An 18774-nucleotide genomic window follows, 5' to 3' on the forward strand; every position below is an offset into this window, starting at 1 on the left:
TGTCCGTCATCACCAAAGTTGCCTCGGCTCGGGAACTTGGGTACGATTGGGGAAGGTCACTTCGTGAGCACCCCCGCTCGCCCGGTCAAAGACCGGCCTCTACTAACCATGATATCTATTTTTGAAAACTTTGTGTGTTCTTATTCTGGTTATTAGCCTAGTTTTACTATGTGATGCGCACAGCATACAAGTATAGACCGGGTCGCCTGAATTGGAACAAAACATTTCATGTTTGTTTGTTGAAAGATGGTTTGCTACTCGCAAGTAGGCTTAAAATGTAGATTTTGCCACCCTCGGATGGGCTTAGAGAAGATGGTTTTGCCACTATCTAGTGGGCTTAAAACAAACATTTGATGAATTATTCCAATCGAAGTAACCCAACCTTCACCCACAGGCACTCAGGCAGTTATATCACATAAGCAATTAGCCTCATGATAAGCATGCTATTCATGGCAGCACTCGCACGCATGCAAGGATGCTAAAGCATAAAACTTACCGGGTACTCCAAGCCAAAACAGAATTTACATTAGAAATCATGCATGATTCTAACTATACAGAAATGCCTAATGCAACACATGCAAAATGCAACTATAGCAGGCTCGGCTGTTCTAAGATGGCATATGAAATGCTACAACTATCATGTATTCAATTTGGAATTGAAAGTACAATGCAGTTAGTATGATGCGCCAAGCCCAGTGCATGCAATACAGATGAATGATGCAAACATGCTGTCATACTGTATGCTAATTGAAATATGCCCTAATCTAACCATCATAAGCGGATAAATAAAAGGAAAGAAAGACGTGGGGTTGGAAGACGTACATCACACTCACCCACACTTATTACAATTATGCCCTCGCACAGAGGGTCCAAATAAATAATACAGTCCCGAATAAAAGAATAGTACAGTCCAAATGTTACAGTCCGAATAATATACAAATTCCTAATTAATTAATGAATTAACTAAGAAAGCTGTAAAACTGGCATGCAAGCCAGGGACTGCCTTGCTCCTGATGAATGATGCATGTCCGGGTTGTCTTGCGCGGAAATCCACCGGGATGCCCCAATTAGCCTCTGTTTAGCAGTTATTCTTGGAAAGCGTGCCAGACTCCGAAAAGTTGCTGATTCTTCATTTTGCTGCAACAGAGAGCAGGAAAGGGGCATAGCAATGTATTTTTACAGATATATGCATGTCTCGATCCTCGTGCCACCAATCACGCATACCGAGGCATGATGGCCGAGGAGTCGAAATGCACAATTCAATATAGGATGAATGCACATGAAAACACAGCTAAAACCTAACTCCATCATGGATAATCCGGAGTGTCGGTGACTGGAGAATTGAGATACATTCCGTCACTCGGAGTACGAAACGCACCTCGTTTCTCGTGCCCGGACTAACTCCTATTCCGAACACGATGCAATATGCATGACATGCATGAAATACAACTAAGATACAATCCTAACATACACAATGCTATGAAAATGAGATGCCTCGAAATGCGTACACACGGGCACGCAAACCGAGGAAATACATAAATGCGATCTAAGATACAACCTAGTATGCATAATGCTATGAAAATGAGATGCCTCGAAATGCGTGCACACGGGCACGCAAACCGAGAAAATGACATATGCAATGCAAATGACATGGAAATAGGATATGGGCTTACACTAACATTAGAGAGCCTCAGCCACACTCACATAAGAGGCCGATAGATGAAAATGAAGTGCCTCGAAATGCGTGCACACGGGCACGCAAACCGAGGCAATGGCATACGCAATGCAATGGCATGGAAATGACATATAGAATGCAACATGGACTTATACTAACATGAGAGAGCCTCAGCCACACTCACATAAGAGGCCGATGGATGAAAATGAAGTGCCTCGAAATGCGTGCACACGGACACGCAAACCGAGGCAATGGCATACGCAATGTAATATGGCAAAAATGGCATATAGAATGCAACATGGACTTATACTAACATGAGAGAGCCTCAGCCACACTCACATAAGAGGCCGATGGATGAAAATGAAGTGCCTCGAAATGCGTGCACACAGGCACGCAAACCGAGGCAATGGCATACGCAATGTAATATGGCATGGAAAATGCAACATGGACTTATACTAACATGAGAGAGCCTCAGCCACACTCACATAAGAGGCCGATGGATGAAAATGAAGTGCCTCGAAATGCGTGCACACGGACACGCAAACCGAGGCAATGGCATACGCAATGCAATATGGCAAAAATGGCATATAGAATGCAACATGGACTTATACTAACATGAGAGAGCCTCAGCCACACTCACATAAGAGGCCGATTGATGAAAATGAAGTGCCTCGAAATGCGTGCACACGGACACGCAAACCGAGGCAATGGCATACGCAATGCAATGGCATGGAAATGACATATAGAATGCAACATGGACTTATACTAACATGAGAGAGCCTCAGCCACACTCACATAAGAGGCCGATGGATGAAAATGAAGTGCCTCGAAATGCGTGCACACGGGCACGCAAACCGAGGCAATGGCATACGCAATGCAATATGGCTAAAATGGGGTGGAAAATGCAACATGGACTTATACTAACATGAGAGAGCCTCAGCCACACTCACATAAGAGGCCGATGGATGAAAATGAAGTGCCTCGAAATGCGTGCACACGGACACGCAAACCGAGGCAATGGCATACGCAATGCAATATGGCATGGGAATGACATGAAAACATGTTAATGGATTTTCAGCAATGAAATGTGGGGGAAAACAGCCCCGAAATGAGGCGAAAACACACCTGATGCATGGAATCTCTCCCGAAATGCAAAATTAGGCACATAGAATGAACTATAGCTATACAAAGCATGCATAATTGGTACATGGAATGAAAAGACAGAAGCAATGCAGCCTCAAAATAAGCATTTTTCCAGTACAAATCATGGCCAAACAGCAAGCAAAGATAGGGCAACAATGGCATGCAAAAATGGCCCTAAACATGAGATTATGAAGCAACTCATAGCTGCTAACTCCAAATAGGTTAGGACCCTTCAACAACATTGAAGAGGGGCCAAAAATAAGCCACTTTACAGAACTGTAAAAACCCTAAAAACAAACACAAGTATGGCTTCACCCCCATGCAAGAAAAAGGGCCAAAAGGTGGCCAAAGAGGCAAGTGGTATATGCAAAGCCCAAACTGAAAAATTCCCTTCTACAACATTGAAGAGGGACCAAAAATAAGCATATTTACAGAACTGTAAAAACCCAAAAACAGAATAAAAACATGCTAGAAATGCAATGCAAAATGAGGCTCAAAAAGAGGCTATAACATGAAGTATACAAAATATTCCACAAATGGCCAAAGACCCTTAATGAAACACGTTAAGAAGGTCAAAATAAGACTATTTCTAGGCCTGTAAAAAGACCAAAAACAGAAGCATGATAGGCTGCCAAAGCATGCAAGAAAATGGCATTCAAGGAGGATATTGAAGCAAGTGCAATATGGAGGGCTCAAACCGGGTTGAGTCCTTAATGAAACAAGAAAATGATCTCAAAAAAATGACCTTCTCAGTTTTGGTTGGAGCTCAAATATAAAAGCATGTATGGCTTGCAAAAGATCCAAGAAAAGGGCCAAAATGGGGAAATTGCAACTCACCCTTGAAGACCAATTCTTTTGTTGCTTCTTGGGCCAAATTTGTTGCCTCTTAGCTGCTGGAATTCCTCCCCTTGCTGCTGGATTGGAGTGGTGGTGGTAGAGCTTGGTGGTGATGAAGGAAACAAGATGTAGGACTTGGAGTTTTCAAGGAAAATGAGAGAGATGGAGGGAGGATTATGTCTCAAGGCTTGAAGACAATTTTTTCTAACCTCCATCCCCAATACCACCTGCTGGTTATATGAACAAAAAAGAGGGAGCAAAGGGAGGCAAAAGGTGGAGGAAAAGTAGGCAAGCTTTCCCCCACAAAATATCTCCCGGATTGGGATATTTTCTGGGGGAAACAGCCATACAGCTGTAAAGTGTGTTTGGTGAGGATCATGGCCGGCCCATTTTTGGGCTTGCATGTGGCCGGCCGGCCACCTCCCCTAGCCGGCCGGCCAAGGGTCAAAAAGGCCAAGTTGCTTTAATGGCCGGCCACCACATATTGGTGGCCTCCCAGGTCTCCTCTTCACAACCCTGTGGTTCGAATTTGGAAACTCTAAAACAGGAGAGAGAACAAGCCATTTTGAGGAGGGGTTCAAAAGGTTCAAATGGAATTAATGGCCGGCCATAAACTTTTAGGGTCCTCCCATGTGTGTACATCACAAATATGTGGTTTGGGTTTGAAGAAAATGGCTCCAAGGTGTTCAACATTGGCTCGGAAGGAGGGGTTCAAAAGGGTCAAGAAACATTAGTGGCCGGCCATGAAATTTTAGGGTCCTCCCATGTGTGTACATCACAAATATGTGGTTTGGGTTTGAAGAAAATGGCTCCAAGGTGTTCAACATTGGCTCGGAAGTGCGAAAAACGGGTGTCGGAGGGCGAAAATGGAACATAACTGGTTTCCAAGATAATTGCTGGCCTCCCACCCTTCAGTGACCTTCTTGGGGATAAAACAGAGGTACCTGCCAAAAATGAACAAAAACCGATGCAAAACGAAAGTTCGGGGGGCCAAAACGTGCAGTTCGGGGTCCCGAAAATGGGCTGTTAAGCATCGAAAGTGGCGTTCGGCCACGAAGTGGGTTTCTCAGACCCCAGTGTCCCTCAAAAGGGAGTAAATAAGAAGTATACTGAAAATTTAGAGCAAACGGAGATGGTTAAGCGGTCCCGAACCGAGGCGCACGGCCAACGGTCCCGAAAAACCGGAAACCGGGCTCCGAAATGGGAAAAATGGCCTATAGCCACAAAATGTAGCCCACGGCCACTGAGAGATGGTCTACGGGACCTCTCCATCCCCTCAGGAAAAGAAACAAAGAAAATCGAGTCTGGTTCGCAAACCGAGACAAGGCACAGAAGAGGGTTCGGAAGTCCGGAGGCGGGGCTCACGGCCGCGACTCTGAAACTTCTGAACAAGCACAACATGCAATATCACCAAGTGCTCAACTAGTGACGTCTGAGTCTCAAGGTCGGTCAAAAATGGGGTGTCTACAGGAGGCGGCTTGGGTTAAGCGCTAGAGGGGGCGGCTTTGGTGGTTTACATGGTATGTCACTATGCTCAACATGATATAGGTATGATACCCCTAAAGATAGAAACCTATTTGAGGTTGAAACATAGAGAAAGACAAAGTAGAGAGAAACACACAGAAGGAAAAAAAAAAGAAAAGAAAAAAAGATTGCGAGTAAAAAAAATATGACATAGATATTTGGAATAGGAATAAACTAGTGGACAAAGGAAGAGATTACCATGAAGCGATACTGAAAAGAAAATATAGCAGTAGAATGGTTTGAGGTCCCACAGGCGGCTAAGGCCAGGTTGTTGCCCGCCGATAAAGCAAAATTACTAAGTACTTAATCTAACTTTGATACCATGTTACAATATCTAAGAGAGGGAGAAAGAGAATATTGTATGATGTGTATATTCAATATTGTATTGAATAATATTTGTAACAATATATACAAGACTCCTTTATATAGGAGGAGATAAACCTAAGTGTGGAAATCCTGAGTATAGTAATGAATATATTATGGTATATATGATGGACAAAATATATAGTTACGATATTTAACAAAAAGAATGTTAAATTATATTGATTGCTTAGAGAAAAAATGCCATAAATTTCACAATTTTAATGTAATTAATGAATATAGTGTGAAGACATAAATAATAACAAGATAAAATGAAATTTTTTTATAACATATACATGGACCTTAGATGAACATTAAATATTTTACTTACCCAATTGGAAAATGATGTATAAGCTTGGTTTATATGTCTATTTTTTAGGCTATTAAGGTGCTGCTTGATAAAATTGAAAACTGAAAATTAAGTATTAAAAACTCAATACATAATTTTTTAAGTTGAAAAGCTGTTTAATAAAAATTTAAGTGCTGGATTAAAAATAAGCTATTTGATATATATAAAATCAAATTTAAAATTTATTATTTCTAAATTATATATTTTAATTTTTATATTGTGATGGTAGTGGTAGTAGTGGTGGCAGTGGCATAATGGTGGTGGTGATGGTGGTAGCGATGATAGTGGTAGTAAATGATGGTGGTGTTTATGACAATAATGAAAATGGCGATAAAGTTGATGGTAGTAGAAGCAGCGACAGTGGCATGCTAGTGACGGTGGTAGTGATAGTGATGGTGGTAGTGGTGGTAATAGTGTTAGCGGTAATGGTAGTAGTGGTGGTGGCGTGATGGTGGTGGTAGTGGTGGTGGTATGATGGTGTTGGTGTTGGTTGTAGTAATAGTGGTGGTAGCGGTATTTATAACGGTTCTAGTTTAGACCCGACCCATTTAATACTCTTAGATCCAGAATTTGATACTTTTAATTGTTGTTTATATCATTTGTCGTCTTGCTAGTAGTCGAGTTGTGTTGTTGGTCAGATTTGAAACAAGTTGGGAGTTAGTTTTTCAAAAGAGTTGTTCTGTTTTCTACTTGTTCGCTCAAGTGGTGTTTTGGTCGCTCGAGCGTTTTTTGAGATCTCTCAGTAATTTGTAGTTCTGCAAAAGTTTTGAGAGTAGGGTATCTTCGCTTAAGCGGTCTTCTTTAGTCTGCAAAACTTTTTGGATGGGGTCATTGTGCACTCAAGCGGTGTTTTGGTCGTTCGAGCGGTCTGTGCATATATCAGTTTAGGAAAAATGGGTTTTTCAATCACTTTTTCATTCCCCTCTCTCTTTAACACCTTCCAAACCCTAATTTCTTCACTCACACTCTCTCTAGTTCTTGCCTTAAAACTCCATATACACCCTCACCCATTGATTTTTCCACCATAGCTCTTTGGAGAAAAATGTAGAGCTCGTTGAAAGCTTCATTCTAATTGGAGAGAATCTTGTTTTTGGCTTCATCTATAAAGCCCCAAAATAATTACGATGACACATCCACAATATCAATAAACGACAATAATAATAAAGTGATTATCTTCCATTAAGTCCAATTGAGTTTATAAAAGAGAAACATATGCAGTATACATTCATAATGCCCGGCCCTGAATCTATAGCATATATTGCAAGGCTAAAGAAAAGAATGGAAAGTAAACAGATAAGAATTCCCTAAGGGCTTACATCTTTCCAAGACGATACTTTGTTACAACAAATGGGACTTAAGTCCAATACAATTAAAGCCCTTGGCTTGTACAAAATAAAAATAGTAAATACACAAAAGAAGCTCTCGCTCCAAATCCTCCTAAGCTATTGTCTTGGCAGAGGCATATCATCAGCACCTAAAATATTTTTCCCACATAGGGTAAGCCAAAACTCAGTAGAAATAATCCAACACAATATATGAATTCTAACAAAGTTATAAGATGAATGCATATGCAATGATCATACGAAAACATTTTTCATCTCTTTTCCAAAAACCATGTAATGCTATATCACACTTTATAAGTCATTTCCTTAACAATAGAAAATAGGGCAGTGAATCAAACTCTGGAAATTTTAAAATAATACAACCTTTCCCAAAAATTTCGTCTGGAGGAAATTGTAAACCGGGACCTATGTAAATGCAGGCTACACAAGTACTACTTTTGCCATTTCACGGAATTTCGTCCGCAGAATCGGCACCCATGTATATGCGCAATTTTCGAAACTTTCACTTTGGACACACTGGCCAACTTATTTCAACATTACAATTCATCTTTTCCCAGGTTCACCACTTTTTCTCAAAACGATAAACATTTCCAATGTATAAGTGTAAGATAATTCTCAATGCAAATGAATAAAGAAATAGGTTCAATTCTTCTAATCCACATGCAATTTTTACAACACTTATAGATATCCTCCATCGATAGCCCAATATAGATATTTCTAAATAGATAAACAATTATCAATAAAGATAAGGTCTCCAAATTTCCAAGAGGTGAGTGATAATACATATCCAACTATATTATCCTCATCAATATGATTCCAATTTCATAAATTCAATATCAATCCCATGATTTTCACAAGTATCAAAATCAACCATTATCAAAATCAACATTAGAGGCATTTAGGGTAAAATCCCTTTTCTTTCCAAAATCAATATCAAGTATCAAAATCAACAATTTTTTAAACTCAACATTATTCTCAACACCACAATCATTTTTGACAATCCATTTGAAACTCCCTCTTTTGATTTTTATCCAAAACCTTAGATTGTTCCAAATGTTTCAAAAAATCTCAATATTGTTTAAAAATAACAGATAACTAAGTTAAAACTCATAAAAAGAGTGGAAATATCCCTACCTCAAGTTTAGAAGATAAGAGAGAGAGAGAGAGAGAGAGAGAGAGAGAGAGAGTAAAAAACTCGAAGACGCCGAAAACCAGCTTTGCTCTAATTAGAATAAAGCCCTCGTCAAGCTCTATCTTTTTAACAAAGGGTCATGGGTGAAAAGATTGACGGATCTAGGTGTATTTGTAGTGAGAAGGTGAGTTTTAGAGAGAGAGGGTCTCAACTTATTTGAAATGTCTAGAGAGAGAAAGAGAGATGAAAAAGTAATGTAAAAAGTGACTTTTACAAACTAATATACACGCAGACCGTTTGAGCGCAAAAAAATGACACTTGAGCGTACAAACACAAAAGATGCGACTGCTCGAGCATGACGCTCGAGCGTACAAATACAAAAGATGTAACCGCTCGAGCGCAAGAAGTTGTCACTCGAGCGTGAAATACAAACTCCCAGTAGTTTTACAAACAGACGACCAACGCTCGAGCGCAATAAGGGATGCTCGAGCGAAGAATACCACTTCCCAGTAGTTTTGCAGACTTGCAAAAGTACTGAGAGTTCACAAAGACCACTCAAGCACAAGAAGTGATGCTCGAGCGTAGGAGCAAAATTCTAGGCCACGATAGTTTGAAAAACGAGCTACCAACCAGTTCCAAACACGACCAACATAACCCAAAAGCCAAACTCAAAGAGGTATAAGGGGAAACAAGACATGAATAACTATAGATAACAATGAAACCCAGATCCAAAACATCAAATGGATCGGGTCCAAACCAGAATTGCTATACTATCAAGTTTTAACCCTTATTTTCTTCTTCTTCTTCTGGACTTGAGATAGAGATTTCTTCAACCTTTCGTATGATTCTTAACTTAGTTATTTGCTCTTTGAAAAGTGTTTAGCGATTTGGGCGTTTTGGGTTAAACCTAGGGTTTGATGTTGAAAAGTAAAAGAGGGTTTTTCAAATAAATTCTTGAGAAAGATTGTCGATGTGTATAGATTGTCGGATTGTGTTGGAAAATCCTCCTTCAAATATGGTTTTGAAAATAAAGAAGGTTTTTTTTAAAAAATAAAAATAAAAAATCGTTGATGTTGGTTTACAAAAGAAAAGGAAATAGTGTTGGATTTTAAAAGGATAGGGAAAAAGGGTATTTGTTAATGATGAGAGTGGAGTTTGATATTATTATCACTTCCATTTTGAATTTTTGAGATTTTATCTATTGTTGGAAAAATTATCTATTTAGTAGAAATATCTATTTTGGGCTATTGGTGGAGGATAGCTTTGATTGTTATAGACATTGCATGAGGATTAGGTTAAATTGAAACTAATTTCTCATACATCTTGCATCGAGCATTACTTCATACTTGAACATTGAAAATGTATTATCTTTAAGAAAAAGAGTTGTGTACATCAGTGAATCTGGTTAGAGGGTGTAGTTGTGGTTTATATTGTTGGCCTACGTATCCTCGGTAAAAGTCTAGAAACCCGCATGGTTAGGTGCCGATCCTTCTAGTTAGTACCGGTAAAATGGCTTTGGTAGTACTTGTATAGCCTATTGGCAGACACATACCTAGAGAATCCTAGTGTTTTGTATCCACTGCTTTGTTTTCTGATATAAAAGTGTATTTTCATGAATTGAAATATATTGATAAAGGCATTGCATTGTTTTGAGATGGAAAAGTATGATGTTTCACAAATGGCATGCATGTGCATACACCTTGTACCTTTGTTAAGTTTCATAGATTGTGTTAAAACATTCCTATTGGGTTTTAGCTCACCCTACGTAGAAAAACAATTTTCAGGTACTGATAATATGCTTCCACCAAGGACAAAACTTGGGAGGACTTGGAGCCAAGAGTTTCTTTTGTTTCTTTTGATGTAATTATTTTTGTGCAAGCCTTGGACTTTAACTGTATTGAGTTGAACTCACTTTTGTTGTACCCAAGCATTGTCTTGGAAAGATGTAGCCATTGGGGTATTAACTTATCTGGATAACCTTTTATTTCAGGTCGATCATATATGGCATATACTATAGATTCAGAATCTATGATTTATAAATGTATACTCGCATATGTCATCTTTTGTGCGGTAAAAGAAGATAAATGAAAGGTTATTATTTCGCATGTTATCTTTTCTTTTGATTATCATGAGATGGGTTGTTATTATTATTTTGGGGTGTTACAGTAGTGATGGTGGTGGTAATAGTGGCAGTGGCATGATGGTAGTGGTAGTGGTAGTGGTGGTGGTGGGTTTATAATATTGTATATGGATACTTATGTTTACTATTTATAAATTCAGTCAGAATTGAGTAAGTTTTATATGATAATTTTTCTTAACTTTTAGCCTACATTTTAAGAAGTACTTAAATTTTAAAGTGATATCAATTATGATTATCAAGCAGACTTAATTAATTATCACTTAATTAATTCAGTTTTAAGTGCTGAATCATGTTATGAAACACTCCTTAACGTGGTGCCTTATAAATTACAAAATCGCCACTTTTTAAAATTAGAATATTAGTTCTTTCCTCTTAGCTTGTGCTTGGAAGCTCGGTTTACAAGTCTATTTTTTAGGCCAACTGAACGTGGCGCCTTCTAAATTACAAAATCACCACTTTTTAAAATTAGAATAGGTCTTTTCTCTTAATTTGTGTGTTTGAAGCATGAATTTTAGAAGGAATTTGGAAAAAGGAAAGGAAAAAAGTGTGGGTAATTCTACTTACACAACACTTTTACCTCTTTACACCCTCATTTTCATATTTTTTAATTACTATTTTATCCTTTTATGAAATTACCAATTAACCCTTAAACCCTAAATATTCAACACACAATTTTCTCAACCCACCCACTAGTCTTCACCACTGCTTCGACATCCAACAACCCTCCCCCATCACTGGCCAACTGTTTTCCAATGCCGACAGCCCTTTCCCACCCCTCTTTTACCTCCCTTAACCCCCCAAACGACCCTTACCTACTTTTGAAAACCTTCTTACCTTCTAGAATCGCCGTCCAAGTAAGCCCCTTCTTCTTCCCTGCGAATTGCGACTTATCCTCCTCATTATTTCTATTGTCCAGATCTGAAACTCCTCTCTTTTTCGCTCACTCGCTCAAGTGTGCAATGGTAGAGAAGACGCAGCGACGGAGGAAGAAAGTGGAAAAGAAGACGCAACGGAAGATATGGGTTGGAAAGGTGGTCGTAATAAGGGGAAGGGCTCACAGTGCTTGGAGATGGCGGTTCTTCTCCCCCTCTTTTTCTTCTTCTTCTTCTTGATATGAATACCGTAGGTTTTCATCCCTTCTCTCTCTCTTTCTCTCTCTTTATAATGCGCGTGCACGTAGTGGATATGGCGGGAAGTTAGGTTGTAATGGTGGGCAATGCAGATGAAAAGGTGGTTATGGAGGTGGGGTGATGGAGGTAGTTATGGCTATGGCGGCTAGAGGCTATTGGATGGTGGTCAGAGGTGATAATGGGAAGGATTTAGGGTTTGAAATGTTTTAGGTGTAAGGAAATGGGGAAGGTTAGGGATGAGAACGAAGATGGAATTATAAAAAGTGTAGAAAGATAAAATAAAAAATTTGAATTTTTGGGGTGGTGTAATTAGAAAAAAGGCTCAAGGAGTTAGATTTGTTGCTTAAATAGAATTACCCAAAAAGTGTGTGAAATGTAGGGGTGACTCTAAATGCACCCCAAAAATTAGGTTGAACACCCTATTACTTTATAGAACCCAACCTTAAATTTATATTCTTGTAGTTTTGGTTGAACACCCCCAAATAATCCCACTTTTACCTTTCTCACCCATTTGTCGTCGGTCTCACTTTCGTCATTGGAGCCATCTCTAGCACCTTTCTCCGTCGCTTGGAATCCTCTTTCCATCATCCCTCTTGTGCCCTCCTACCATTCACGTCCTCTCATCTCCTTTCTCCTTCACCACCATTTGCAACCTTGTTGCCGCCTTAGCTCTTTCTTCTTCTTCACACCGATGACCTCTGTTGTAACTCCATCCACCCTTCTTTTTCTTGACGTTGGAACCCTCCCTAGTCACAAACCCTAACATAGACCCCCTTACTCACCTTGAATTTCTCCTTACAGTTGCTAAACCCTAGATCTAAAAATTTGAGATATAGGGTTTTCAGATCTAGAAAATGAAGGAAAATGAGGATGAGGAGGAAGAACAAAAAGAGAGCGGCGGTAATGAGTGGCGCTGAGAAGAATGAGAAGAAGACAACAATAGTAACGTGGAGAGGGGGCTGTGAACCACTAGCCGGAGTTGAGAAACGATGATCAGAGGGTTGTCAGAGTTGGAAGAGGATGACCAGAGGGCTGCTAGTGCTGGATAGAGTTTAGGGTTAGAGTTGGGTTGTTTTGGTAATTTGACTAATGAGTAGAATGGTATTAATTTTTTTTTTTTTGATAATTGGGGTGTCCAGTATAATTTTTGGGGTGCATTTAGAGCCACCCAAAATGGAGGTATATTTATTCACATTTTACTTATATGATCCTTTTCCAAATCCTTACCTAAATTTATGCGCCAAACACAGCGTTACTATTCTTTCTTTTTTCCCTCCGCTTGGTCCCTGTCTCTTTTCTTTCACTGCTACATCTTCCTCTTCTTTCTCTTATTCTCTCCTCACTTGTCTTGAATCTTGATATGTTCTCTTCATTATTAATATAATAAATGATCTACATGTAGATTTTGGTGAACCCAATGACCTTGAGAAAAATTACTACTTATGTAGTGAATAATCTCAATTGAAGATGGTATGTCAAAAATCAAAAGGAGTTAAAGAATTTACTATTTGTAATTTTAGAACCTAAAATGCACATTAGGATTGTCTTTAACTTCACACTAATACACAAATCAGTCTGTGATGGTGAGAAACAGTGACAACACCAGATCAATGGTGCAGAGGAATCCGGCGATGAAGTTGTGGTAGTAAAATCGTTGCTGTTGCGGCAGAAAGACAGTGAAAGAAAAAAAAAAAAAAGAAGTAATGTTTGGTTTACTGGAGTGGAAAAAGATTAAAGTCACTCCGTTTGTTTCGGCAAGGAATATTTTTTGAAAAATGTTTTCTATATTTTTTGGTGTTTGTTACAATGAAAAACAAAAATTAACCTAAAACATTTTTTATGGTTAACAGAAAACAAGCCTAGGCCAAAAATATTTTCAACTTTTAAAAGGCTGAAAACATTTTCCAGACTAAAAGCTTACCGATATCACCACATAACCTCCGCAACTCTCACCCCCTCCCCACCACCACCACCACCATCATTACAACCATTGCTACCATCACCGTCACTATTACTGCCACCACCGTTGCCCCACCACCATGCCAGCACCTCCACCTTCGTTTTGCTACCACCACCACCAAGCATAGAAAAATGTTTTCTCCAAAAAATATTTTTTAGAAAAAAAATTCCATAGAAACAGTTTTCCATTTGAAAATATTTTTCGCCCAAATAAACATAAAGGGACAAAACAGGACCATCAAGAAAGAGTAGGAAAAGGGGAAAGAGAGTGATGCTACTTAGGTCTAAAAATTAGACTTGCCTTTCAAATTTAATGATGTGGTAGACCCTGAATTTACATTGTGTCACCATAATGTATTTATACTTTGGTCTTTGTGTCATTTTAGTTATTGTAATTCTAATAAATTTGATTTTTATCCTGAATTTATATTTTTGTCCTAGTTTAATTCAATTGATTACAATTGTTAGCATATTTCTTATAAAAACAAATATGTACATAAAAGACATGTGCTATATTAGGGATAAAATTATAACTTTACTCATATCAGTGAGTTAATTTTAACCAACACAAATATTATTTTTCGTCAAAACCCCCAACAGTTTCATCAATTTGACCAAATTAACACAAGATCTAAAATTAAAGGTCTAAATTGAGTCAATTAAAAGTATAACGACCAAAATGGCACAATAAATAAAATGTAGAGATTACCAATGTAATTTTTCCTTAAAGTTAATGCACCTTTTAATATTTTTTTATTTATTTTAAAGATATTTTTTAATTTAGTTTCAACATTAAATACAATCTCAACAACACTCCTTAGTATTTGCCTTGCCAAAAAACAAAATCATTTACGTAGCTCAACAAGTTTTTTTAGGTACCTGTTAGGATTGTTTGAGTTTTGCTTATTTAGTATACTTTTATGATTTTTTGTAAAAATATTTGTACAAAAGTAGAAAGGTGATGTAAACCAAATAAGTATTTGTTTAGTGTATTCCCAAACAATCAGGGCTGGCCCTAGGTATAGGCCCACCAGGCCATGGCTTAGGGCCCCTCAAAATAGATCCAAAAAGGGGCCCCTTTCTATATAATTTAGTGTAATATATTAGGTATGTTTTAAGTTCAAAAAAAATTAAAAAAGACCCAAACTAACTTAAAATAAATTGATCCATTGAAAAAATTAAAAGGCCCATTCAAAATTAAAAGGGCCATTCTCTCTTCCTATTTGATTCTTAACCCTAACTTTTTTGAAACAAATCTTTTGTCCTTTACCTTCAAAAAAAATTTCGTTGAATAAAAAAAAAAATGTGAAGAACCCCAAATGTTCTAGTGATATTTATTAGATCATTATCGACTTTGGGCCCCAAAAATCTTAAGATCGGGCTTGCAAACAACTCCTTAGCAGGAGTTGCTACGTCCATTTCCTCCCTAATTTTTCCTTCCAAATTTATTTTAAGGATCTAGTTTCTCTCATGTTTGTGATCTAGATTAGGGGGTACTGTCCCCGCTCATATAGCCTACAACAAATCTCATTTCAATGATTCAAATTTTTTATTTTGTATGATTGTTCATTTATATCATTCATATAAAAAATTAAGTTAATCCAATTATCGTATCATGTTCAATTTACCGAGTTTATCACCACTTATCCTTTTTTTTTTATAATAAACATATCATATATATTAAATAAGTTATAATTATCGAATTGACTTAATTTCGTGTGTCAATAATATATACAAATAATTTTATAAAATAAATAATTTAAATTATCGAAAAGAGATGATAATGAATTTCACAGGTCAGGCAACACTTTAGATTGGAGGAAACCAACCCATATGTCAACTGCTTTAGATTAGATTGGATTTAATTACTAGTTCTTAATTACTCTCCCCATCATTAAATACTATGCTTATCTCATTAATTGTATTTTAATGTGATTTAAAGACTAGCTGACTGAGAAATAAACGGTGGTGCTACATGCACCAATTAATATATTAACTAGTGTACCAACATTAGTTATAATATTATTATTGACCTCACTTATTATACAAATTACAAATACTAAAAATATCTTAAATTATGCCACATCATCAATTAGTACACTAATTAATACACTAATTGGTGTATCTATCTATATCTATACTATATATTAAGCAAAAGGGGAATTTTAACCCCCAAGGCCTGTGGGAGCTTCAATATGTCAATCCTAATTTTCTAATTTTTTGTTTTTTAAAAAAAAAAAATTAACCTCAGTATTTATTAACTTCTCTCAACCCAAAAGACTTTTTGACTTATCTCATAATTACTGCAGTACTTTTTCCAAAACAAATAATTTGTATATTAAAAAAAATTTAAAACAAGTATAAATATCTATATCTGTATCTATATTTATATCTATCTTTAGTACACTAATTAAATAGCTTCTATGCCTTGATCTACACATTTTAAAAGGAAAGTTAATTAATTCATTTACAAATTTAAATTTAAAAGAAAGTTATCTAATCTATTTAAAATTTTAAATAACTTTTATGCATTGATTTATATATTTCAAAAAAAAAGTTAATTATTTTTTTAAAAATTTTAAATTTAGAAATTGAGAAGGAAAGTTAACTAAAATATAATTTTGAATTTGAATTTTTATACTACTAAAATATGTGAATTAATCTACATCCTTCATAGATTTTTTTTTCTTAATGTTTAATAATTTTATATGTATCGATATTTCAATCTATATATCTATATTATAACAAACAGACATTCCATTAAAAAAAAAAATCATTAAACCTCCAAAAATTAGTGATGTAGATAGAATCAAACAAAATGTGTAGGTCTTAGAGTTTTAAAGTAAAAAATTTATGTTAGAATTTGTTCAAATGTAATTTTCTTAATATTTATAAATATTTTTTATTGATTGACAAAAAGCTGTTTATTGTTTTTTTTAATTATTATATTGAGTTATTAAAATAAGATGTATTAAAGGCTTAAACCAATAATTGTTGGAAAAAGAAATCGACACAAACTAAATTTTCTAGACTCATTTTTAATATTTAATCTAATATTAGAACACTCAAGCTAACTTACATCGGCTACAAACCAATAAAGATAATTTTAAACAATCAAGATAATTTTTAATGACTAGGTGAATGTCACATTGGCATAAATATTCAGTCAACTAACTTTCAGATTACTTCTAATATTTAGTCCAACACCACAAGTCAATTTTAATCCATTTTCACATAAGAGTTGTAACAACAATTTTAAGTAAACAAATTTTTAGGTTTTACAAAATAAGAAAAAATTAGTATATTAAAAAATATAATTTATTACTAAAATTAAAATTACGAAACTTATAAAATGAAATGTATTACATTTTATTGTAAATAAAATTTTTATAATTTATTATTTAAATTTTACGAATTAAATTATGACATGCAAATTTTTATTAAGAACTTAGGAAATACAATTAATGACAATAGAATAAAATCTTCTCTTGCTGTATTTCTAATAAAAATTAATAAAATTTAATTGATTATAAATCACTTTTACAACATATTTCAAATAAATTTTATATTATTATTTTAATTTAAAAACTAATTTTTAATTATTTATTTATGCTTGTGCATAGCACGAGTAATATGAAGTATAGCATTATTCAAAAATAAATGAAAACAAATTTAAGGATAATTTCATTTTTTATTTCTAAACTATTGTCAAATTGTTTACTTAGACCCTAAACTATCCAATGGGTCTACTAAGTTCCTAAAACATACAAATTAAATATTATTTTGTCCCCGGACTATCGATTGAATCTATTAATTTCGTAAAATATCTGATTCAAACATATTTAGTTCTTAAAAAATTACAATATATATATATATATATATATAATTCATAAGTATTATAACTTAGTAACGAATTCTACTTAGTTAAAACAAAATTTCAAAAAAATATTAAACTCCTATTTTGTAGTTAATTTTTTTTTTTTGTTTTGCTATTTGTTTGAATTGGTATCAGAATCAAGTTTTTCAACCTTACTAACAAAATTATATTAGTATTAGATAAAATGAAGAAATAGAATCAGATAATTTAAATAAAAACATGTCGTTACAAATAATAATATTACATAAATTATTAAGAAAACTTAACCAAAAACATACAGACAATCTAGTAGAAATTATAAATGAAATCTTACATATAATACTAGATAAATGTACACGAATAGTTAAGGTAGAATATCAGTAAAAAAGTACTACTGATAATTACCTTTAACCTTGTAAATAAAATTCACTAGAAGAACTGACACCCCCATTTTTTAAAGATAGAATAGAAATTTGAGGTTTTTCTAGAATAAAATTTTAATTGAATTCTTCATTTGATGAGACTGGACGCTTGATTTTGTTAGTTGGTTGGTTGGTTGATAAAATTTTAATTAGATTGGAACTTTTACTAATTTATAATACTTATGACCTTATATTTTCTTTTTATAATTCTTCCATAAATTAAATAGGTTTGAATTAAATATTTTTAGAATTTAATAGTCAATTTATAATTTAGGGACTAAATAAATTTTGATTTATATGTTAGATAATGTCTCAATGGGACCACATAATTAAATGTGGTGTTATCATTTATAAGAAGCCTACAATTTAAGTGATTCAATTTAGTTAATAGGCTTAAGGGTATATGTGTTATGGACCTAATGTGTAGATACTAGTTGTATAATTTCTATTTCTATGAGGGGTAAAAATAGAAATTAAAACCAATAATGGTTAAAGTTGGTTTTCATTCCTTTTGAACTTCCACAACCTTTCAGTTTTGAAAACCAATTACAACCTTTAAAAGGTTATGGTCCCTATTCCTTCTCAAGTGGAAAAGAACACTGCCATTTTTCTTTCTAAATCCTCTCAAGGAGAAACATAGGCACCAAAGGGGAAAGGATTAGAAGGCAATAATATAATCAATAACAAAGAGTTCATTGATAATCACGCTTCCGTTTAACCGTTCATCAATGGATTCAGGTATGTCATTTTGTCTTGATTTCTTGATAATACACATGGTAAATGATCCAAAGTGTAAGGTTTATGTTCTGAAATTTATGTTAACAATTGGTATCAGAGCATGCATATCATGTGTCTTATCAGAATTGATATGCTTTATTCATTCTATTTAGTTTCCTGGAATCAA

The 18774-nt window shown here is 35.3% G+C and overlaps 1 long non-coding RNA gene across 1 annotated transcript in view; it reads left to right on the top strand.

Annotated features, from left to right (window-relative positions):
- Positions 1-10473, top strand: part of LOC145822879 (uncharacterized) — a 64050-nt gene extending 53577 nt beyond the window's left edge. The window contains exon 2 of the long non-coding RNA XR_014364717.1: positions 10148-10473. This is a non-coding gene — a long non-coding RNA (uncharacterized LOC145822879). The remainder of the gene's footprint in view (positions 1-10147) is intronic.
- The last annotated feature ends 8301 nt before the right edge of the window (positions 10474-18774 follow it).

The sequence above is a fragment of the Camellia sinensis genome, chromosome 3 (assembly GCF_055761805.1).
Source record: "Camellia sinensis isolate YWXY chromosome 3, ASM5576180v1, whole genome shotgun sequence".
NCBI classification, from domain to species: Eukaryota; Viridiplantae; Streptophyta; class Magnoliopsida; order Ericales; family Theaceae; genus Camellia; species Camellia sinensis.